At 33.1% G+C, this 24,842-nt stretch overlaps 1 protein-coding gene across 1 annotated transcript in view; it reads right to left on the bottom strand.

Annotated features, from left to right (window-relative positions):
• Positions 1-24,842, bottom strand: part of LOC126746094 (elongation of very long chain fatty acids protein 7-like) — a 120,809-nt gene that overhangs the window by 60,082 nt on the left and 35,885 nt on the right. The gene's annotated exons all lie outside the window — the stretch shown is intronic.

The following is a 24,842-nucleotide window of genomic DNA, read 5'->3' as shown; positions in this document are numbered from 1 at the left end:
TTGACATCCTCCCGTTATGTGTTGGATGGATTCTATCACTTGGCATCCATATCGACATTTGTCACTCTGTACTGAAGGATCCGAAATAATTCACTTCAAGTAGTTTCTAGTTGGAATAACTTGGTCTTGTATGGCCAAGAGGAAACCTTTCGTTTCGGGAAACAGTTGTCCTGAAGTTAACCAGTAGTTCGACGCGTTTGTGTCGATATGTCCCTGGCTAACCTCGTTGACGTGTCTCCCGTGCAGTGGTTTTTGTGCCCATGATCAATGTTTTTCTTCATCAGTGACGTGGTGACTTTCGATTTCGCGATTCTTCAGTTTCAGAGGTGTATTATTATTATTATTATTATTATTATTATTATTATTATTATTATTATTATTATTATTATTATTATTATTATTATTATTATTATTATTATATTCATCGAAGATGCATAAGTTCATGACAAATCATCCCAAGGAAAATTACCCATTATTCCATAGGACCTTTAATAAAGGAAGCTTTTCTTAAAAGTTTGAACCCAATTCATATTTTAAAAGGTTTTGAAAAACCCCTTATTACCGGTTTTGTAGCAATCAAAATAAAGATGCTGCATACCCAATAAATCATAATGTAATAGAAATAAACCCCTATATTAATCCTTAGCCTGGAACTTTAAAAAATATAGACGTTTTTAAACTTAGGGGAAAAGAAAATAGAAAAGTGACATTTGCCGAATTGCCCTCTGCCGAAAGCCAAAAATGTTGACCCAATAAAACATAAAAGGAAACAGGAAAAATCACAAGAACTAACGTCTTCTCCTTATCAGTTAGAAAAAAAGTCCAGATAGAAAAAAAATCCGTAAAAAGAAATTTAGGAAACACGCAAGAGACAAAATCTCAAAACAGTTAAGAGAATGTAATACCTTTTATATTAATTATTGTGAAAAATATGGACTAATGAAATAATTTTTTTTTCCATAACAATTGCATTGTCCAATTTCCCTTTTCTCCATAGATGGGGGCGTAAAGTTCGTGATTTGGCACTAATAACAAAAAAATTAATTTAAGTGCTATTTTTTAAAGTTTTTACTTTTCAATACTTTTTACCTAATGAAGAAGTGTCAGAACCATGTTTAAATAAAAATGATTTTTTTTTCAGCACCTGCAACTTATTTTTAAAAGCCCGTAAACCTTAACGTGTCGAAATTGCTTTATTAAGTTCTCCCCTACTTGAAATTACTATTTCTACTTTTCTGCATTATTGCAAACTCTTGTTATTCTTCACATTCATAGGCATCTAAACTAATATTTTTGAGGCTATTGAGGTCATTTTTAAAATTTTTTGCAGGCATTTTAATTTAATTTTTTGGATTTGCAGTATTTCATAAAATTTTCTGCCTCTTGTATTTCGTTTGTTTCATCAGATTTTGTTACCTAACAAGTAATTTAAAACTACTTAATAACAAATCGATAAAGTTAAGTAATAATTTTTGAAGTTTCATTCTCTTTATTTTAAATTTACCATGACTTTTCGGTTTGGAAGTATCTGCAACCATTATCAAATATGGTAGTTTACACCTACCAAAAATAACTATTCTACACGCTTATGTTCTAGAGGTATGTAATACTGAAAACGTCATTGAAAATTATGCGTGAAGCGTATTAGATCTAACAGTGTCCTGACAGTAGAACTCCAGATGTTAGGAATATCAACTCTGGTTGGGCTGAAAATTCCTTGCTTTTGCGTGACGTAAGTTGCTTCCAGGAATCTTCTTTTCTTCCAATGTTACTGTTCTGCCATTACTTAAGCATGTTCTGCTATTCCTGATCTGGAAACTCTTCTTTAATTTTGACATTCGTTTGTCGATTGGTCTCAGTATGAGCTTACAGAGTCACAGAGGATTTTTCTCCGCAGTTCCCTTGATGTACGAAATTGTAAACAATATTGTAGGATCTTCTAGTTGCTGTACTAGCTTCAATTGTTGTAAACGATGTAGATTTATTTATTTCATATTTTATGAAACCTGGAAAATCAACATTGATACAATTGTATATTCTTCGAAAAGGTTTGATACTCACATCACTGTTAAACCACACATTTCATTTTTGCATTCATTGACTGGATGTGACACGATATATACTCTCTATAATAAAGGCAGAGCAAAGTTATATTAGAGATGCAACTAAAGTATTTAATGAGAAAGAATGCTTCCTAGATAATATTTTTGCAAATGGCATTAATGCGTTATTACCAATATATGGTGCTCCACCGCGCAAAGAAGCGCTTGATCAGATCGCATCGATATGACTGCTTTACGAAATTGAGAAGATACGCTAATGCTGTTAAGCTTTCAATGCTACCATCAACATAAAGTGCTCCAGGCCATTTATGTCGTGTTTATTGTCAGGTCCAGAAATAACTTGGTAAGAACTTGAATCCATTGGATTGAGGATGTACAATGATTGATGATTCTTTACAACCAATACACCTTTGCCAACTAGTCCTGATGTTTTATTAATTACAATATTTTGTACGAAACGTGCCGCTAGCTGCAGATGTAGGAAACTTGGTCTACATTAGATTTGTGGCAGTTGCCGTGGACAATAATGTTTAAATATGAAATCGAAAAATGAAGAGTCTAAAAATATTGAATTTTATGATAATTTAGCAGAAATCAGCAAATTTTCTGGGCTCAACCTTTGAGGTTGGAGAAGACTTGGAAGATGCTGCATCATGTCACACTGATAAGTAAGTAAAAAAGTCATAATCTATTGGGTAGACTACATAAGAAAATGCATTAGGAACATATGGTGACGTGAAAAAAGTGTAATTTTAATGTTTTTTATGCTACTTGGATTCATGGAGATTTTTAAGGGATGATTTATAATGTCAAAAAAAAGCTCTGGTAAAAAATTTACCCAGATAGGAATTTTTCAGCAGATTGATCTTCTTTTCGTCTAATAGTCCTGGACTATTAGCTCTTCTCCGTTTATCTGCAAATGTGTTACGTTTAAGGCCAATATTAAATAAATGACCTTTGATTCCTTGATTAAATATTTACATATTGTTTGACGAGTTCTTTATGGCTTATATTTGTCTAAACAATATGTTCGAGTTAGCTAGTCAATAACATTTCTGAGAGATCCAAAATTATGGTCTATTCAGTAAAAAATATTAAACCGAACAACAAATTTCATCATCAAAGAAAAAAAGTAACTATTATTTATGTTCACATTAGCCAGCCCAGAAGTAATAACGCAGCGTTACATAACGCAAATTGTTTCGACAAAAAACCGTAACTCTTAATGATTTATCCCGATTATTTTCCAATATTAGTAGCCTTATCGCATCATAATATATCGTACAGGTGCAATTAGGTACTGCATTTAATTGTAACCATATTTTAAAAAGAGAAAGGTTTACTGGGTACCCACAAAAGCAGTTGTACTATACGCAATAATGTCCAAAATAATTTAAAAAATTAAATAAAAGGATATTTGCTCACTGTACCTTGTGGCAAATAAAATTCTTATTGTGTTTATGCATCGTAAAAATATCATTATTAATTATGTGCGTAGAAAGTATAGCTAATTAAAATTCGTGTACCTGTGTCGCAAAATAATTTAAATCTGATAATAATTTAGTAAGAAAAAAATATTAAATATTATTATTATTAATATTAAACTGTTAGTTTATACTAGTTTTAAATTGGCTAATTTATACAGTTGAACTATATATCAACGATAATAGGTCTTTCCACTATTTTCTTAGTTTTTCCATTTACTTAGAGCCGATTTTGCCTCAAGCTTAACAAACATTAAATACTAATAATAATCGTAGGCCAATTTATTATTATTTGGGTACATGTTTCTTTCTTTCCGAAGAAATCTCAGGTTCGATTTTCTTTTACAAGAACCCATCTTGCTTATGGTTTGTTTATTTCAGGATTTAAATAGGCGTTTCTGTTAAAGGTTTTTTTTTCTGCTTTATTTATAGTTTTGTTCACTATTGCACCTTTACTTCTCATAAGAAGTCATGCGTTCATTAGTTTACGAAATTCACTTACCCAAAAACAACCAAACTACCTGAGTTCATATCAATTTTTATTCAATTATGTAGAATTTAAACATATGTTCATCACTTGCCAAAAGGATTTACTACTGATATATTTTTAGTTCTTTACTGAAAGTCTCTTCAGTTTGATTGGTATTTAACTTGTCCGTGGTTGCAGTTCCTATAGGAGGATCAACTTTCCTACCTGGAAGACAGCATCCACTGCTATTGTAGTAGAAGTTTTCATATTGCTTTGTAGTATATCAGTAGACAATAACTAAAGCGACTAAACCTTAATAGCTGTAAATGATCTTTGATCATACATGATCGATATGTGATCCAGTAAATTTTCTTTATACTTAATTCCTAGCTTTACCAAAATACTCTCGGGGCCTTCTTACCTAGTAGTAGATATAGTCGATGTGGGAGCATTTACTAGCAATACCTATCACTGTGTTTATAATATAAGGAAACGCTTAATTATAAAAAACTATTACTAAAGATTTAATTTATCCTTTTTTTTGCAAACGTTATTAATCTTAATTGTCTTAATGTTAAATTTAATTTAAATATTAATATTAACTAATTATATAAAAAAATTGTGAAGAAACATTTGATAAACAAATAGTTATAATCGATTCAAAATCATTACGAACGTGATAGTAAGGTTAGGTAGGATAAGTAAAGGTTATGGTCGCAACATGTGAAGGAATAATTAATTTTATTAAGGTATAAAAGAGATAGAAGATACGCAAGATATTTTTGCTGGAATATATTGCTTTTACTAAGTACTAAAACGATAAAATGGAGATCTAATATAACTAAATTTTCAAATATACAAAATTTAACATTTGAAAAATGTCAATTTGTCACAACCAAAAAAAACTATATAGAAATATACAATCCCTAAGAAACAAGATGGATGAGCTTCATCTTTTGCTGGACACATGTAATTTTCCTGATATTGTACTTCTGACTGAGCACTGGTTGAGGCCTAGTGAATGTTTTTTAATATCTGATTATCTTCCTAAATCAAATTTTTGTCGTCAACAATCTATACGTGGAGGAACCATGATCTTGGCTAGGCAAACAATTGAAACGATTTTTTGTAATATTGATAAGTATGATAATCTTCTGTTAGAGAATGTTTTTGAATTCTCTCTTTCTTTTTGTAAGCGTTTTAATTTATATATTCTTTGTGTTTATAGGCCACCTACAGGAGATATTGCTATGTTTTTAGACAAACTTGATTCTCTTTTATCCCAGTTGTCCCTACACTCTAAGGTTATATTGGCTGGTGACTTTAATATCAACTACACTGATGAAACCTTGCCACGTACTTCTCTTTTAAGTATTTTAAATTCTTACGACTTGAAAATGCACGTTCTTTCTCCCACACGAATAACTTCTTCATCTGCAACTACAATTGACTATTTCTGTACAAATTTTGATGACGTTTTATGCACAGTACTCCCATCTGGTATTTCCGACCATGAAGCTATTCTTGCTAAAATGCCATATAATACTGTATCATCTTCATCTCATTATATGGGAAGAATTTTCAGCAGGATAAATTTCAATGCTTTTTCTGCTGCTACAGCTACGGTAAATTGGAATGCACTTGAAACGGCTTCTGACCCACTTACTTTATTTTTTCAAGTTCTGTGTGATAAGATCAATCAGTGCTTTCCTAAAATAAGGCTTAAAACTAAGAAACGAAAACCATGGGTTACAAGAGGCCTTAGAATTTCTGCTAAAAACCTCCGTTTTTTGACTAAATTGTGCAAATATACCACAAATGAAAATATCCTTGTATATCATCAGAAATACCGTAGTCTGTACAGAAAGACAACTAAAGCAGCAAAATCTAATTATTATAGGGATCGCTTAAATATGTCATCAAATAGGCAAAGAGAGTGTTGGTCGATTTTATTAATGATTTTAGACATTGCCATAGAAAAGTATCGGAACCGGAGTTAAGACCTGACATTTTAAACGACTATTATTGTGATATACCTAATATCTTGCTCAAGGGCATTCGTAGTAACATTGATCCCTTACACTATCTTCAACAAGTGTCGGTTGAGCATTCATTTTTCTTTCATCCTGTCGAACTTACCGAAGTAAAAAATGGAAATCAAACACCTAAAAAACCATAAATCATCTGGAGCTGATGGGATATCTTCGAGGTTGTTACTCTTTTTGCCTGATTCAGCCTTAAATGCTTAGTTTCGGCCATAAACAATTCTTTACATAATGGCATTTTTCCTTCATGTTTAAAAGAGGCAGTGGTTATCCCTCTTCATAAGGGTGGGGATTTGGATCAGACTTGTAATTTCCGTCCCATTTCTATTTTGTCTACCCTCTCTAAGATAGTTGAAAAGCTTGCAAAAGGCAGAATTTTGTCCTTTTTACATTATAATGGCATTTTGTCTGCAAATCAGTTTGGATTTCAAGCCGGTAAAGGGACTCATGATGCTGTTCTTAGCTTTTTGGAGAGCGTCTATGTGTCCTTGAATTCTGGAGAGTCATCGGCGGCAGTGTTTTGTGATCTATCCAAAGCATTTGACTGTGTGGATCATGGAATACTGTTATCTAAGCTCGATAAATATAGTTTTAGAGGCGTAGCGTTGCGATGGCTTGAGTCCTATCTATCAAATCGTACTCAGAAGGTTACAGTGTCTGGGCGTTTGTCTGCTTCTAGATCCCTAAAATGCGGCGTTCCCCAGGGTTCGGTGTTGGGACCACTGTTATTTTTACTGTATGTGGATGACTTGAGTTCATTGAAACTGCAGGGCAAGGTGGTTCAGTTTGCTGATGATACCACCATACTATGGAGCCATAAAAATTCTGATTATATTAAGACTTGTATCCTTGAAGACCTTCAGATTTTATCAGGATGGTGTGCTTCCAACAGGCTCATGTTTAATGTAAGAAAGACGTCTATTATGGGGTTTAAGTGCGATGTTCAGGGTCTGATGTTTGACGAAAATTCCCTCTTGCAGAATAAAGAGTGCTGCAAGTTCCTAGGAATTACCATTGATGGTCGCCTTCGGTTTGAAGATTATATTTTACATTTAGCTGGGAAATTATCTTCTGGATGTTTTGCAGTAAGAATGGCAAAACAAGAGCTGGGAGGGGTAGTTGCACGTTCAGTGTACTTTTCACTTATTGAATCTCATATTCGGTATGGCTTGCCTTTTTGGGGTTTAACCAATAAGGGACTACATAACATTGTCTTTGTTATTCAAAAAAAAGCACTTAGATACCTGTGTTCTGCTAAGTTAAGAGATTCTTGCAAACCCCTCTACATTTCTGAAAAAATCCTAACTCTTTTTTCACTCTTTATCTTAGAAACAGCTGCTCTTATTCACAAAATTCCCAAACTACCCTCTGACATTGGCCATTTGACTCGTCGTGTAAATGATGTTCCCCTACCTATTCCTACGTCTTCCCTTACCAAAAACTCATTAATTTACATAAGTAAAAAAAATTTACAATCATGTTTCTCTATGTGTTAGACATATATCGGATGTTAAGAAATTTAAAGAGAATTAAAGTCGCTTTTATTGGCTAAGGCATATTATAACCTGGATGACTTTTTAATGATAGGTTTTAACCTTGGACATGTTGGAAAGTTTTCTTTTTTTCCTTTTTTCTTCTCTAGTTTTGTCAACAAGTTTACCTTTATTTAGTAATTGATTGTTTTATTTAGTTATCTTTAATTCAAGTATGTTCAAAAAGTTTTATCTTCTTGTGTTTAATTTTGTTCATTGTTTTGTCAATTTTTGAAATTGTATTTGTGTTTTGTTTTTTTAGCTTGTAGGATGCTTGTACACAAGATTATTCTTACGTAATATAGCACATTTTCTTTCTTCTTTCTTTCTAAAAAAAATAGTGATAGTGTGCATTGTCTGAAGGTAAAGAAAATTTTATTTAGTTTCCCTTGATACCCTTTACAACATTTAATAAATTCGTGCTTACCAACTGAAAAAAATTCCAAGTGATTTAAAAACTAGTGTAATGATTTGAGTACCAAAGGTAACCAGTTTAAGGATTTTTGCAGATCTTCGGTCATTAAATTTATTAGCTGTCTTCGACAAAATTATAAAGACAACATCTTATGGTTTAGGAATATGGCTTTTAACTGAATTAAAAGTTACCTAGATAAGAGGTATGTACAGAGTATATATAATACAAAGTATGTAATACAAGTATGTATAGGATGAAACAAAAAGTATTATAAGTGTATCACAAGATAGTGTTTTGGATCGTTATTGTTCGTTATTTATGTTAACGATATCTATACTGTTTTACAAAACTGTTTCGTAAAGTTTATTTACTTTAATTATTGTGATATTAATTATGATGACAAGTTCAACAAAATAAAGTAATATGAATTCTTCTTAACTGGTAAATATACACTATCAATCAGATACTTTAAGTATTAAAATAGCTCCTTGGGAAGCAGACAATTCTTAAAGCAATCTTACTTTGATTTATAAAATATAGCACGGATTTATGACTTCATATCTGCAATTTCTTTGAGAGAAAACATCCAACTGTCAGCAACATACGAGTATAGGTCAAGCAATAATTATCATAAATTAAACACATCTCGTGAGAGTTTGCAAGTTTTCAACTATCTTTTAATAGAAATAAAAAACGACAGTAATCTAGGGTTATTTACTTAGAATGTTAAAGATCATTTATTTAGAAATAGTGTTATGCGATGCACAGTTTATGTATTAACATTATTTTTTTTATACTACTAAATTTCACAAGTTAAATATATTCACCAATTGCCAAATAAATAATATTATTATTATTAATAATATTAGTTTCCTTTTTTTTCCTATGCTTTCACTATGCTGTGCTTCGTTGTAATCACCAAGTGCAGACCGTGCCCCTAGGGCAATTTCGTGTTTGGGGCATCCAGAGTAACTTTATGCACTATATGTACAGTGCTCAACACAACGGATCTTTGTAGTGCCTTGGAGTTTCTGTTTGAATGATGTTGTAATTAAATGGTATTGATACTATATCTATAGCTATTAGTAAACAAGTTTTTGTCTTTTTATATTAAGTATTTATGTCTGGTTTATTTGCAGCTATTGCTCCGTCTGTTTGGACTTGGGTATGCCATATAATGGTGAATTCTGGGATGTCTAGACTACAGCTTGGGTATGTTCATACCATTTCTATTACATTTGTGTTCCATATTCCTTTCAGATGTTCTAGTGCAGATGTAATGCGGCGATCCATAGACATCTTTTTTGAAAGAATATGGAGGTGCCTTCTGATACTACTTGATGGATGGTTTTACTATATTTCCGGTAAAGTCTATATCTAGGGTCAATACCGGATTTCATAATTCTTCTCTTCTTGATAACTAGTATGCTCTGTGCTATTCTATGCTCTTGACACGCATTTATCAATGCTTCTGTCTTTGTATTGAAATTTGCATTTGTAAACCGCTGCTATAGTTGTTTTTTATCAATGGTGTTATTTTCGGCCTCCTTTAATCCGTTCATGTAATTATTTTCCACTCCATCTGGTCATTTGCTCCAATTTTTTTTTTGTTTTTTTACCAATTTAGTGGAATTGGTGAAGCTCTTAGGTCTTCGATATAATTTTTTAATCTTTTTAATTTATCTGTGTACCATCCTAATATACTCATCTTTGCTTTTTAGTTTCAGTTATGCTGAAGTCCTTGAATAGAGAAATAGTATCTCTGTCTCTATAATTACTAGCCCTCTTTCTCCACGGCTTCTTGGTAGATATAATTGATCAATGTCAATCCTAGAGTGTAAATTTTATTGTTTGTCTACCAAGTTTTCTAATTTCATATTGTGTCTATTAAAAAATAAAGAGTTAGTCTATCGAATCACAGGTGCAAGAAGTAATGTAATAACTGACATTTTATTTTCTGCATTTAGCTATGTTTTTAAGAAGGTTTTAGTTCTTCTTCAATACTCTGTTTGAAGTTTATTCTTTATCTTTTTGTATTGGATTTCGTATTTTTCATCAATAGCATACATCTTATTGTTTTAGTGATTTAATGACTAATCTGTTTTTTTTTATTTTGTAATTGCCTAAAGAAACACGCTTTAGAACAATTTTTAATGGAAATAATGCCATACAGGAAAGCACAGGAGATAGAGTATTCTTGATCGATATCAGTTTTAATATTAATAACCTTTAATTGTAATTCGGCTTGATCCGTTCACAGAATATAAATTAGTTTTCTAGGCAGATGTGTTATAGGAGATGTGCCGTATATATATTTATGGTTCCAATTAACCAGCTTTGAGATAAACTATCAAAAGCTTTTTTGTGATCAATCTATGCATGAATAGATTTTTCTTTGATTTTTACAGTATTTTTGAATCATATTACTTGTGGGGAGGTGATCTTTATCATGTGATTTTTCAGATATCTCACTTTTTGGTATTAGATAAGTTTTCCTTTCTATAATTTATGAAGGTATATTGTGGCTGTCGTCTATTAAATTATTGTAAGCTTTAGTCAGATATTTGTGAGTTATTTCTAGTTGTATCCAACAGAAGTTCGGTATGCAATCTACGTCTGGCGCATTCCAACTTAAAGCGCTGCTAAAAACTGCTGCTAAAGTTCTATTTCTATAATAATTTCCCATGTCATTTTTCTAGTTTTAGCTGTTTTCTCATATTATGTCTGTATTTAGCTATCTATGCAGTTGTATTGGACATCTTTTTTTCTTCTTCATAATTTTCAAATTTTTCTTTTTTTTTAGTCGGTATTCCTTTCCAATTGAATTTTTTATTTAGTGGTAGCAGTAATAGTAATGGTGACAGAGAAGTCCTTTCCGCCGACCCCTGAGAACTCGTCATTACCGCTCGTTAACCTCCCAAGTTTCCTTAAACTAATGAAAGAGAGCAGACCTTCTCAGTAAAGGTGCTTTAGTTTCTCTCGTGGCAGAAAGAGGATTTCACTGCTGATCCTAGTCGATCCCTTTTTTCTGTAAAATTATATGCGTTTCCTACGACATACCACAACTGGGGCACAGTGAGCTGGGCAATATGCCTAAGGTATGCACCCAGGGCCAGTGATCCTGGGTGCTTGTATGGCCTTTAAGGCAAGCTGGCTGACAAAGTTAACAATTATTTCCATTTTCGGACCTTCTTTATAACAACTCTGCTTAAAAGATCGTCGATTATCTTTCAAGAAAAAAAGCTTATCCTCAATCGGTGCCGCTACGTTAAACTCCTGCCCATGACAGCCTTATGTGGAGCATTGCATTTCCTTTTCCATCAGTCGAGTAATGGATGTATGATCTGCTACCCTGGGTTGATACTGAAATATGGCCCTCTCTTGTCTTTTTACATAGGCTCCCTCTGAATCGACAGTGGGAGCTCCTGCCTTTGTAGTCTAACCAGTTGATAAGCATTTAGGTTCCTGTTTATTGTAGTCTACCAGACCATCTTGCCGTATATTACTCTAAGTTTGATCACAGCAGTATATACCCAGTGTAAGATATTGGGCTTTATACGCCACTTCCTAAAAACTACTCTTAAAACTTGCAATACCTTTGTGGACTGCCTTGGATTTAATCTCCTCCACGTTAGCTTTCTGTACGCCTAAATACTTGATCTTTTGCTTAATTTGTATAGTTTTCCATTTTAGTCCTGCAACATTTATTCTTTTTGTCAAAAGCATGAATTCTCTTTTGTCGGGATTCAAAGAGCCATTTTCACGCACCACCTTTGGATTATACAGGGTGTTTGAAAGGTGACTAGCCAAACGGAAATGATGAATAGGTGAGGTTACTGGCTATTTAAAACGCATAGTATTTTTTTTGTTTTTCCTGAAATTTAAGGAGTAATATATTTTTTCCCTTTTTTATTGGATTTTCTCCGTTTTTTTTTACTTTAACCTTCAATTTTTTTTAAATTTTTAGCCAAAATGGCGCACAATTAATTTTATTTTAAAGACTAATGTTGTCTCATTCAGATGTAGGTAATAACTGAGAAAAATATTTAAAGAGAAACTAATAGTGGAGTGACAAACTTCCTGAAATCAATAGAAAAAAATGTTACGTCAACTTTACAATGGAAAAAATAATAATAAGAAAAATTGTTTGGTTTTAAAATGTGTTAAAAAACTTCTCTAGGTAATAGTCTTTCTAACGATGTGCCACATGTAACAAAAATAATTAGGCAACTTACGAAAAACAAATAATTTTGTCTTCAAGGACGCGTAAACCAATTTCTTGAAATCAACCTAATTGAGCTTTTCTTTCTAACACTGCTAAATCCGTTGCGCTATCTCTTTCACCGTTCTAAAACAGCTAAACCTATTGTGCCCTTTCGTTTCCATGACTCTTTCCTTTACAAGTTGTTTAAAAAAATAAAAATACTTTTTTACTTCAAATCAAGTCTTGCTCAAATTGATGGCCATTATTTCTAATACACGCGTAACATTGCTTTCTTATTTCTCTTGTGGTATACTGTAATATTATTTCCCGTCTCATTATTACAAAAGCGTCATTAATTTTTCCTATCAATTGTTCCCTTGTATTTATAGGTTTCTTTTGCACGGCCCCAGGCGTAAAAATCAAGCAGCGTCAAGTTCGGTGATCTTGCAGGCCATGAGATAGAGCCATCTCTGCCAATCCAAGTATTGGGAAATGCATTGTGTAGGTGCTCCCGGATCGCCAATCTCCAGTGCGCTGGGCACCCATCGTATCATTTGTTCTTCAATGAGAAAATTTGGAACCCCGTTCAAGAGTTCGGGCAGATCATTTAATAAAAAATCTAGATAATTATCTCCATTCAAATTATCCGGTAAATAATTTGGATCAATAAGGGTATTACCAATTAGGCCTGCCCAAACGTTTTTTGAGAATTTCGTTTCAAAGGTCACATTTCTTAATTTTTGGGTTTTCTTCTTTTGGGGTCCAATAATGTAAATTATGAAAGTTGGTAATTCCCTCTCTTGAAAACTTGGATTTATCTGTCCACTGTATGTTTTTTAAGAAATCGCGGTTATCCACGTCCATATGTAGCAGGAGGTGGCAAAACTGAATGCGTCTTTGGTAGTCGTTTTCTTCAAGATCTTGCATGGGAGTGTAATAAAAGGGATGCTTTCCGATGTCATGAAGAACAGACCAGACCTTCCATACACACTTAGGTTTAGATTGGCAGCTACAGATGGACAGATTTTCGTCAAAAGCTTCCAGAATTGATGTCATCAGCAACATTACGTTGTCTGCGAACTCCAGGTTCACGGCGATTTAGGCTACCAGTTTCTCTTAAGCGTCTAAAGGTCGTTTCAAATGTATGACGATTAGGTTGGCGTCTATTGAGAAAACGCTCTTGGTAAATTCTTTTTGCTTCTCGTCCATTTTCATCAGCTCTACCATATGCCATTAGGATATCGGCGTACTCCTCATTTGTAAACAATAAAACACAGTTAACAAAAATTAACAACAAAAACAATATGCGTAGAGCGGAGTTAAAAATACGGAGAAAGACAAGTCTCGAATAAATAATACTCGTATTATGGTTAGTGACAGGTAACAGTTTAAGGTAGCGGGGCACAAAGGGAGTGTCGCCGAATGATAAAGGAGATTATAGCATAACAGGTTTAGCTGTGTTAGAGGGAGGCATAAGTTTATACCTGCTTAATTAGGTTGCTTTCAAGAAATTGGTTCCTTGAAGACAAACTTATTTGTTTTTTGTAAGTTACCTAATTATTTTTGTTACATGTGGCATATCGTTAGAAAGACTATTAACTAGAGAAGTTTCTTAACACATTTTAAAACCCCACAACTTTTTTTTATTATTATTTTTTCCATTGTAAAGTTGACGTAACATTTTTTTTCTATTGATTTGAGGAAGTTTGTTACACTACTATTAGTTTCCCTTTAAATATTTTTCTCAGTTATTAGCTGAATCTAAATGAGACAACATTAGTCTTTAAAATAAATATAATTGTGGCCATTTTGGTCAAAAATAAAAAAAAAATGAAGGTTAAAGTAAAAAAACGGGGAAAATCTAATAAAAAGAGCAAAAAATATATTACTCCTTAAATTTTAGGAAAAACAAAAAAATACTATGCGTTTTTAATAGCCAGTAACCTCACCTATTCACCATTTCCGTTTGGCTACTCACCTTCGCAACACCCTGTATAATCAGTCCATCGTTTGCATAAGCATACGCGTAGAACCCTTCCTGCTCAAGCTGCTTTAGAAGACTATTCATGACCATAGACACCATAGTGGCGATTCCCTTGTCGGTATCCAGCACCCGCCACAATGTATACTTGAGGATCTCCCAGAGTTACGCGGGCACTATTCTATCGTGGCGCGGATCTGACCCAACCATCTAATAAATCCGATATGTTCCTAGCCTGTAGGACCTTGCAGATCTCCTTGGTTTTCGCCTTATCGAAAGATCCTCTAATATCAAAAAATATAGAAATAGATAGAGCTAATGCAACCTCCTTGTTATTAATGGCCCTCTCTGCTTTATCAACTTTCGGCTGAGAAAGGATAATATCCCGGCCTGACTGCAATATCTTTGAGATTATTCTGTCTGGTTTAGCGGCCTTGTATGGAAAAAATTCACTTACTGCTCATTTGATAACGCTGTCAGTCACTATTTGATTAGCTAAGCAGGTTCCTTATAGTTCTCGACCAAATCCATCACCGCCTCGCCTTCTTCTGGGAAATGAGTCGCAAAAGGATGTTTTAGTGTCTCCTCTTTAGTGTTTGTTCAGCTATCCTCTACCTTTAAAAAGACTTTTTCACGTCTTCTATCCGAACTTAGAAGTTTGGCCCGTCTGACTAAATCGCACATCATTTCCAATTCACTACAGAACCTTTGACAACTACTACCTGATTTTTCACCTCTTTATACTCATTTCAAGTCTCGAATAGTCGAACTCGAAGTATTCGATGTTGGGCCCTCCTAGACTCCCTTTTGAGTTTATCGAGGACCACTTTTCTAGTTCTAGATTTTGTAGTTCTTTTATTTAAGATAAATCTTTTCTTAAATTTTATTTATTACTATACATATAAGTTTATGTATTAATAGTAGATAGAAAAAAATAAATCTGGTATCTAAAAATAAAAAGCCTCAGGGTTTTTCCGCTGGTTTAAATGCCGCATATTTATTAAAAATAAATAATTTGCATTGATTAACTAAAATCATTTTAATGCATATATTCCGCTCATATAGTACATAATTCCAATACAGTATGTAGTTGAAGTTCAGCATAAAAAGCGTAGGCATTAAAGCCAGTAAAATGTAGAAATTAAGTATTTATATTGGTCAGACTGGAAATTAATATTCAAACACGAGTTAAATTACACCTTAGCCATTAAAAGTCTTCGAACCAAACTATTTGACAGCTTTCACATCAAATTTCCGCATTAATTGGTTTTTTAACTATACATTTATGTTTTTCTTAAAAAAAAAGAACGGTACAATCAGATACTCGATTTCGTCATACAATGGAACCTGTTTATAAATAGGGAAGTGATTCCCATGGTCTTTATTAATTTTTAAATTAACAAAAACATGTTCATTCATTATAGGGAAGTCGGCGAAATAAAATTAAGCTCGTTTAGGCAGTTTTCCTTCATGAAATTGCATGGGCAAGGTTGGAAGTTCAGTTGAAATTATACCAGTTTTTTTTTTTAATTTTACAAGGACCATAACAAAGTAATAACAAGATGTAATTTATTTGTGTCTGTAGTTAAAAAAGTAAAGAAACAGTCTAATTAAAATTAGATAAACATATGTATTACATGACCTATGACTAGAAAAGTCAAGAAAAGACTAAGAACAAGTTTAAGAGCTGAGTATTAAAATGAAGTCTAAATAAAAACAGATAAAGATGTGAATTACAGGTCCTATGACTAGAGGCTTTAGATATCTGTCATTCTGTGGAGGAAGCTTCCAGAATTATCTATCTTAAGAATGGAGTACAAGTTTTCATTATTTAAAGAGCATTAAAAACAAAATCCCAGCGAGTTAATAAACACCATTCTTCGTTACCTTAATGGTTCAAAAATCAATTTCCTTTCCTTCGTCATAGCAGGAGCACGTGGACCACATCCCCAATACTCAACAACTGGAGAAATACACCAGTCAAGTAGACATTCAGTTAAAATATTTACTTAACTAATCCTCGATAGGAACAACCTCAGGTTTATCGCTATTTTAACTGAAAGTTAAGCGGCCGTAACAGCACTGAGCTCATATGTCATTATGTTTATAATGGAATGACATTGCTTAAGAAAACTTAAATCCTCATTATACGTTGATGGAACTACAGGCATCGAAGGTTATGGAGAAGACGGCGGCTTGGCAAGAACGGGATCGAGCTTTCAGTTTTTAGGATCAGAATCTTTCTACATCTAAAGTAGAAGTACAACTGAGCGAAAGGAAAAGAAGGGAAATCTTAGAAAATGGTTCTGAAGGAAGTGCAACGTCGAAGACTTAAGTGAGTTTAGGCAAAACTAAAATACGAATTGTCACGAAATTCTTGACAAGGCATTGTCACCTTCGAGGATACTGCAGAAAATCAAAAAAAGCACTTTATTCACTAGATTATTAATGTAAAATCTATAGGAAAAAAGAAGAAACTCCTGAAAAGAGATATGCTATATCAAAAACCTTCATAGCTGGTTTTTATCAGAGTCATGTACAAGGTATTAGGATTTCAGACTTTATTAGCTGAGTACTCAATAGATCTTACAAGTAAAGTATCTATTAAGACAGGATCAATTTTAATTTACCAAATTTTTTATTACTACTTTTATTTTTTACTTGATTTAATTTAATTTAATATTGCCCATCGTCACAGCAACATCGCGCATATGAGCCAATGCCCAGAGTGTCGAATTGCTTATAACATGTAGGTAGCTTTAATAGAATGTCCAAAAGACCCCTTTTACCTATTTAACAAGGTTAGTTTTTCATTAGATGGCTTTAATAAAAAACTGTTATATTTACAAAGTAGTCAGGAAACATGGTATTTTTTAACAGCACTTTGATTTTTCCTAATGAAGGAGTAAGCGATTGTAAGTTAACGTGCAATATATATAAATTCTGAAATTAAAAATCAATAATTAGTATAGGTTCCTGGGCACACAAGCGTGCATGTTCTAGGGGCTCTAATAAGTTTTAGATTAAACTACACATTTAAACAGGTTTCTTGACAAAAACATTTTTTTCTCGTTGATTATATCTTCCCTTTTTAAAATTTACACAGGTCAGGTTTTTATATATCATACGTTAATGCGGCGTCCTACGTGAGCGGTAATCCGCGGCCGACGCGACCGGCGCGGCCGACGGCATATGCGGCAAACGCGGCCAGACTGTCCTATTTGCAAATGCACGCCGCGTTTTGTTTCGCAGTTTTCGAGAAGTCGTGGAACAAGACGCGCGCGATTCTTTTGACTGAGAGCACTTACTATCAAACAATTCTAAAATTGCGTAAAAAAAGGCTCAACAAAAGACACAAGACGAATACCATATTTTTGGAAAGAGCTAAATACGGCGAATTTCATCATTTGTATGAAAAATTAAGGTCTTGCCCAAGAGGTCCAGCTTTATTTCGTAGTTATAGCAGAGTGTTACCTGAAACTTTTGACTACATTGTAAAAGCAATCACCTCCGAATTGAAACATTCTGAAACCAATTTTCAACGCCCTATTTCAGTTTCTGTTTAGACTATAATTTATTTAGTCGCCGCGCCAGCCGCATGATATAAATTTAATATTTTATTACAGGCGGCATATTAAGTTTTATAAATAGTCTTAGCTTTATAAACAGAGTTATTAGATTTTAATTTCTTAAAACCGCTTATTCAATTTCCTTACTAAAGTCGACAAATAGTACAAAGATCCTCCTATAATCAAAAATGCAACGTTTCATTATGTAAGCATTTTACACAGCCACATTCTCCACTCCATCCATATTTTTATTACATTCACACTTTTAACTTCAGGCCAACAGGTCATTAAATAGTATATAACACAAGATTCGGTTAGAACCAGAATTTTACTTTGTAAAATTTTTATTTGTATATTTTATACAACAATTAACAGAATTGTACGGTTAGTGCAGTGCTTTATTTCATTCTTCTAATTACACTTATTTACCGAAAAATTGGAGTTTTATTGAAGAAAAAAAAATTACAACCGAGAATACCGTGTATGGACAAGCCCATACACAAAACATGGTCCTTCGAGCCGGATAGGCAGATTGGTGGACAGCAGATAGGTAGACATACCTATATTAGGCAGAAGTCACAGGTACATCATACCAAGCAGTCGACAAGGTAAATTTTTTATATATCGCAACATACATCGCCAAGTTTCATGCAAAATTGTGAACGCATAGAAACAAGCAGCATCCGAATCCAGAAAATTCGTCCTTCAAGCGAAAAAAGGAGATTTTTTTGATTTTGGTTTCAAGCATTTCGATCTTCTCTGGAGTCTGGGGTACCAATTAGCAGGCATTAAGACACGCTTTCGACGACGCAGTGAATCTCCGGGTTTTTAGCCGCTCCAGAGGCAGACTAATTTAACAACATTAGGGACTTCACTTCGCTACGGGACTACTTGATGATTTTTCGGTCCACTTTCCGAGTTTAAGTCGTTAATCATTTTTATTTTTTTATTTACATTACCTTGTTTAACTTTAGGATATATAGGTCAAGAGCTGGAAAAGGTTCATCGACGTCATATATCATAAAAGTTCGAGTAGCACATTATTTTGAGTAGTACTTGTTGTTGGATAGTGTTACAATCTTTAGTTTATTTACACTTTAATTATTTTTTTTTACACAGAAGCATAATTAATTGGTTTTTATTTTCGCATTTAAACAATTTTTATTGACTTATTTATTTATTTTTTTTTAATTAACATTGAATTAATTTATTTTCAACAAAATGCCTGAAACACAATCATTCTCATCAGAGGACTTAAACGTTAAAATTAGAGTTCTCTTTTTAGCACGAAATAGAATTTTTGATGCTCTTTCAAGATTTACAAATCTTGTAAATACATTTTCTGATCCAAATCAAATTGGCCAATTACAGGTCATGTTAGAACGGCTACAATCATTATGGCCTGAATTTGTATCAGTTCAGGGTGATCTGGAATTATTTGATTCTAAGGATCACTCACAATTTAGGATTGATTTTGAGGATGAATTCTTTGAATCTTCAGGTTTGGCTATAACTATCATTGATAAACATCTCAGAGATATTCATCAAGCACATCAGGAATCCCAGATCGCAGAGTCGATTCCGCAAAATTTCCAAAACGCATCATTGCAATACCATTCAAACCTACCCAAAATTAAACTACCATAATTTTATGGTTCCTATGAGCTTTGGCTACAATTTTCAGATACTTATAAATCTTTGATACACAATAGTGCATCACTAAGCAATATTGAAAAATTCTGGTACCTTAAATCATGTTTGAAAGGCCATGCTGCCAAACTTCTTCTCTCATTGGAGGTTATTGAGTCTAATTATTATGTTGCTTGGGATATTTTATGCAAGAGGTATGAAAACAAACGGGTCATAATTTAAGTCCATATGAAATCACTTTTTGAAATTCAGCCAATTAATAAAGAATCTCATATTTTACTCAGAGGTCTTCTTGATAATGCAAATCAACATCTTAGAGCTCTTAAGTCATTAGGCTTACCTGTTGATCAATGGGACTGTTTTATCATATTTCATATAAAATCTAAATTAGACCCTTCTACTAGACGTGAGTGGGAAGATATTTCTTTAAAAATTAATACAGACACGCCTACTACGGATGATTTATTTTCATTTTTATATAAGCGTTGTCAAATACTAGAAAATATTGCATCTTCCTCAACCTCACATAAATCCGAATGCAAGCCTCAAAACCGCAGTTCAAATCATTTAATAGCTTCCTCAACTCCAAAACTGTAAAAAAGATCACTTTATTTTTTCATGTGGTGACTTTTTAAAACTCAGCATCCAAGATAGGTTAGGCAGGATTTGTGCACTTAAAGCTTGCAGAAGTTGTCTGAAACCAGGTCACTCTGGTAAGGAGTGCCGCAGTACTGCAACATGTAAAAAATGTTCTTTGAAACATAATACTTTGTTGCATTTTCCAAAACCATTGTTGAGGCCTATATGATTATAGAAAACATTATGCACCTCTTGGCAACCGCGTATACCTGGGCAGCTTATATCGACGGCTCCGTGCAAGAAAGGAAGGGACGAGACTCCTCTTTAACACGCCGACGCGAAAGTAGCGTCTCTTCACGTTACGCAACAATGGCATGAATTATAATCGTTTGTTTTACGTTTTTCTTATAAGTTGTAATAATTAGTTTAATTAATACATATGTAACTGATTTACATTTCTACTTTAATAAATTAGTGTTTAAAGTAGTGGTCCTTCAAATTATTAAAATCGAACACGTCACGACAACGAAATTGGTTTCCACAGACCAATAAACATGGTCACTTCGAATCGGATGATATCGCCTATGGAATAATATGGTATGGATGGATCTACACACGAAGACAACAATTGGGTGAGCTCGTTCTTAATTTAATGCATTTAACCTAATTCCTAAATTGTTCTATCCTATTAGAGAAAGCAAGCTTCTATTATATTATTATCTCGTATATATACTTACTTTAAGACTGTATCGTATTTATCGTAACTCGTATTAACGTATATGGATATTTATTTATATATCGAAATAAATAAATATTTAAATAACAATCACGGAAAAATCGTACATCGTTTATCGTTTAGTTTATAATTTACAAGTTGTATCGTCTTTAACTCGTTTATTGAACATTAAATTATTTAATCATTTAATCGATTGTGAGTGCCATTTTATTATCGAAATCTAGACAAAAAACAGCTCGTTTTCTCGTAAATAAATTAAAAAAAAAAAAGTTAAGAAAACATGTCTCGTAGAAAAACAAAACAGTCATCAGAGGATGTTGATCCTAATGAAATTGAAATATTAGAATTAAAACACGCAAGAAAAGTTATCACGGATAGATTAAACAGATTCGTGGAATTTTTATATCAGGAACGCGAAAAAGACATTCTAAATTTAGATGAATTTCAAATCGAATGTCGGCTAAAAAGTGTCGAAGAGGATTTCTCTGAATTTGACAAAACTCAAACACGCCTAGAGTTTCTAGATTCAACAGAAATAGATTATCGCTTAGATACAGAATCATGTTTTTACAATCAAATTTCCCAAGCCAAAAAACTTATTTCTTTAGCTCAAACTGCGCTTACACAGCAAAAATTAGCATCCGATCCGCGTCATTTGGCGACGGAGGCAGCGGCAGCGGCTTCATCGTCACAAGCAGGCGTTCGCGTTGTTGCCAATAGTAAGATTCCGGATTTTGCTCTTCCTTCTTTTCACGGTAATTATGAGTCGTGGTATAGCTTTAAAGACGTTTTCTCTTCGATCGTAGGTAACAAGCAGGATATTAGTGACATCGACAAATTGTTAATTTTAAAATCATGCTGTAAAGACGACGCGAAAAAATTAATCGATTCAATTGAGCTAACCTCAGATAATTATACTATTGCCTTTGAATTATTGATGAAGCGATATGAAAATCGTAGAGCAATAATCAACACGCACGTAAATAAAATACTATTTGACCTTCCAAACGTACCAAAGGAATCATCCTTTCATCTACGAAAATTGTTGGATACATTACACCAACATTTAGCCGCGTTGGAAAAATTGAAACTTCCTGTGAGACAGTGGGACGTTCTTCTAATTCCAATCATAGTGCAAAAATTAGACGATCGTACTAAGCGAGAGTGGGAAAACAAACAGACCGAACAACTACCAACTTTAGAACAATTAAAAGAATTTTTAACCAAAAAATGTTTCACGCTAGAAGCTGTTCAAGTAACAGAAACTCAAAAATCATTTAATACGCAAAATAAAAATTCGTACAATCAAAATTCTCAACATAAAGTTGCACAAAAATATTTACAAAAGGGTAACAGACTAGTTTCTTGTCCTAATACCCAATTTCAAGATAACAATTACTCGAACGACAATAATAACTCGGCTTCAAAATTTAATCAAACAAATCAATACTCCGGCAAATTTGGTCAACATTTTTCTTGTTTCATTTGTAAACAAAATCATCCTATTTTTACATGTCCAATTTTCAAAAATCTTCCAATCTCAGAAAAATATGCTGAGATAAATAAAAATAAACTCTGTAGTAACTGTTTAAGGCCAGGACATTTAAAGGTTAATTGTTTATCAAGAGGATGCAAAATATGCAATCGTAAGCATAATACTTCTTTGCATACTAATGAAAATCAGATTCAAAATAAAAATATGACTTTGCTCGCTCAAACGTATCCTCAGCAACACGCTAACTTCTCAAATAATCCTCAAGATGATAGTGGCAATCGCTCATTTTATACTTCAGGCATAACACGGAGCGATAACGCACCTCACGTTTTTGCACAGAATTCAAATCCAAATTTTAAACAAATTCAGCATAATGAAGCGCCGCGAGGTCAGAGTTTATTGGAACCGGAAATAAAAAATAATCGTGAAGTTTCAAATACAAAAGTGAACGTTGAAAACCCACACGAACTAAATGATAATAATCAAAGAATGTTTACGTACACCACTTTAAGTACAAATCAAGTACTGCTTTCGACTTCATGTGTTTTGATTCAAGATAGTCAAAATAAATGGATAAAATGTAACGCGCTATTAGACTCGGGATCGCAGTGTAATTTGATGAGTCAATCTTTATTTAATGAATTAAATTTAAAAAGCGAACGAATTGACATTCCTTTATCGGGAATTAACCAAATAGAAACTAAAATTACTAGTAGAACAAAAACAACAATTAAGTCACGGTTTAATAGCTTTAAAATGGATGTACAATTCTTAGTCTTGCCGCAAATAACTGAAAAATTACCGATATTTAAATTTGAAAAATCGGAAATACAATACCCGAGACATCTTGATTTAGCTGATGAGCAATTTAATACACCAAAACAAATAGACTTGTTATTAGGAGCAGGTATTTATTTTGATTTGCTACAAGAGGGTATTATAAGATTAGGTAAAAACATGCCAATTTTAAAAGAAACGGTTTTAGGATGGATATTAACGGGGAATTTAAATTTAAATACTGATATGTACCAAAGGCAAGTGTGTAATGTAGCTACAAAGATTTCAAATAAACAATTACAAGACTCTTTACTTAAATTTTGGCAAATTGAAGAGCTAGAAGCAAAAAATATATTATCAAAAAACGAACAGTTCTGCGAAGAATATTTTAAAAATACCACGAAACGAAATGAAGACGGTTCATTTATAGTAAAATATCCATTTCTAGAAGAAGATAAAGATAGGTTGGGAAACTCGAAAATTACAGCGTTAAAAAGATTTAATAGCTTAGAAAAAAGATTAAATAGAAACGAAACACTAAGAAATCAATATATTGAGTTTATGGAAAATTATGAATCGTTAGGGCATATGACGCTAAAGGGCACATTAGACACAGATAATTCAATTGATAATCGTTCATATTTTTTACCGCATACAGCGGTTCTTAGGGATTCATCGCTGACGACAAAATGTCGCGTTGTTTTTGACGCCAGTGCGAAAACAAATACGGATATCTCATTAAATGACATCATATTAGCAGGGCCTACAATACAAGAAGATCTTTTTTCTATACTTTTAAGATTACGCCTTAGAAAACATGTTTTAAGCGCTGACATTAAAATGATGTACAGATGTGTTCAAATTGATTCAACTGAGCGTAGTTATCAACAAATTTTATGGCGTAAGGATTCCAAAGAAAAAATTAAAGTATTTGAATTAAACACTGTCACATACGGCACCTCGAGTGCACCCTTTCAAGCGACGCGTTGTTTACATGAACTATCATCACAATATAAAGACAAGTATCCTCGTACTTCAGAAATTATACGTAAATCTTTCTACATGGATGATTTATTTTTAAGTTTAGACACGGAACAAGAAGCAATAGAAGTTTATCACGAAATATCTGAAATTCTATCTAGCGCAAATTTTGATTTAAGAAAATGGTCCTCTAATAATAAAAATATATTGAATTACATTGTAAATAATAGTAATAGTCAAGACGAAAATTTAGTTTTGTTTCATGACCAAAAGGAACTAAAAACCTTGGGAATCAAGTGGGATCCTAATGAGGATGTTTTAAAATATGCGGTTACACCTTACACGAATGAAAATAAAATCACTAAACGTAATATTTTATCAACCATTGCGCAGATTTTCGACCCCCTTGGGTTAATAGGTCCGTCAATCATTAAAGCTAAACTAATTATGCAGCAACTTTGGCATTTAAAGATTGATTGGGACGAAGATATACCGAATGACTTAAAAACAGCTTGGTTGGAATTTATCCTACAAATCGATTATCTTAACAAAATAAGAATTCCTAGACAAGTGTTATTAACAGGTATAAAAAATCTAGAATTGTACGGATTCTGTGACAGCTCAGAAAAAGCATACGGTGCGTGTGTATATGTAGGATCAATGAATAATAATAAAAACCAAATTAGACTTTTAACAGCAAAATCTCGTGTAGCACCTCTCAAAAAACAATCATTACCTCGTCTCGAACTATTAGCAGCACATCTACTAGCGGAATTAATTCACAAATTGCAAAATATTTTAGACATGAACATTTCCAAAATAACTTACTTTAGCGACTCAACAATTGTACTTTCGTGGTTAA

This window comes from Anthonomus grandis, chromosome 17 (genome assembly GCF_022605725.1).
Source record: "Anthonomus grandis grandis chromosome 17, icAntGran1.3, whole genome shotgun sequence".
Lineage (NCBI taxonomy): Eukaryota > Metazoa > Arthropoda > Insecta > Coleoptera > Curculionidae > Anthonomus > Anthonomus grandis.
Note: the sequence above shows the minus strand (reverse complement) of the source record. Positions and strands in the feature narration are given on the sequence as shown.